This window comes from Octodon degus, unplaced genomic scaffold (assembly GCF_000260255.1).
Source record: "Octodon degus isolate 3935 unplaced genomic scaffold, OctDeg1.0 scaffold00107, whole genome shotgun sequence".
In the NCBI taxonomy this organism is placed as follows: Eukaryota; Metazoa; Chordata; class Mammalia; order Rodentia; family Octodontidae; genus Octodon; species Octodon degus.
This window is the reverse complement of record NW_004524683.1, coordinates 8,535,059-8,535,703: the sequence shown is the minus strand read 5'-3', so window position 1 is coordinate 8,535,703 and position 645 is coordinate 8,535,059. Positions and strand designations below refer to the sequence as shown.

The following is a 645-nucleotide window of genomic DNA, read 5'->3' as shown; positions in this document are numbered from 1 at the left end:
TAATAATTCTACTATTTCATAGCCATGAACTATTTCAACAGCATTTCACACTAGCAAAGGAGGTAAAGTGCAACCTGTAACCATTTTCACCGAACAAATAACAGTTTAAAACTCAAGGATAATGGGCTGGGGAGATGGCTCAGTGGAATAAGCACTTCCCTGGCAAGTGCAAGGACCTGAGTTCAATCCCTGGTTCTGCCAAAAAAAAAAAAAAAGAAACTTCATTTAATTGCCATGAGAATATGATGGAATATTCTAGGACATAGTATACATATAAATATATGAAATAAAGCCATAAAACTCAAGGATATCTGTTGCTTACAAAATTCTTTAGCCTAATATTTAAGGACTTGGCCCCACCAAAACTACCCTAGCCAGGCATGGTGGCACAAGCCTGCAATCCCAGCACTTGGGAGACTGAAGCAGGATCTAAAGCCAGCCTGAACTATATAGCAAGACCCTGTCTCAAGAAACTATAATGTCAATAAGTACTATCCTCATCATTATCAACCCCAGACTTAGCCAGCATGTCTAATGTACTGTTACCTGAGCTCAGCTGATATCCTACCGCTTTCCTCCCTTTTGATACTTTTTGACTAGTTTGTTACTCAGCTAGTCTTGAGTCTTCTTTTTTTTTCTTTTTTT

The 645-nt window shown here is 38.4% G+C and overlaps 1 protein-coding gene across 3 annotated transcripts in view; it reads right to left on the bottom strand.

The window, feature by feature from the left end:
• Positions 1–645, bottom strand: part of Tesk2 (testis-specific kinase 2) — a 165,249-nt gene that overhangs the window by 152,846 nt on the left and 11,758 nt on the right. The gene's annotated exons all lie outside the window — the stretch shown is intronic.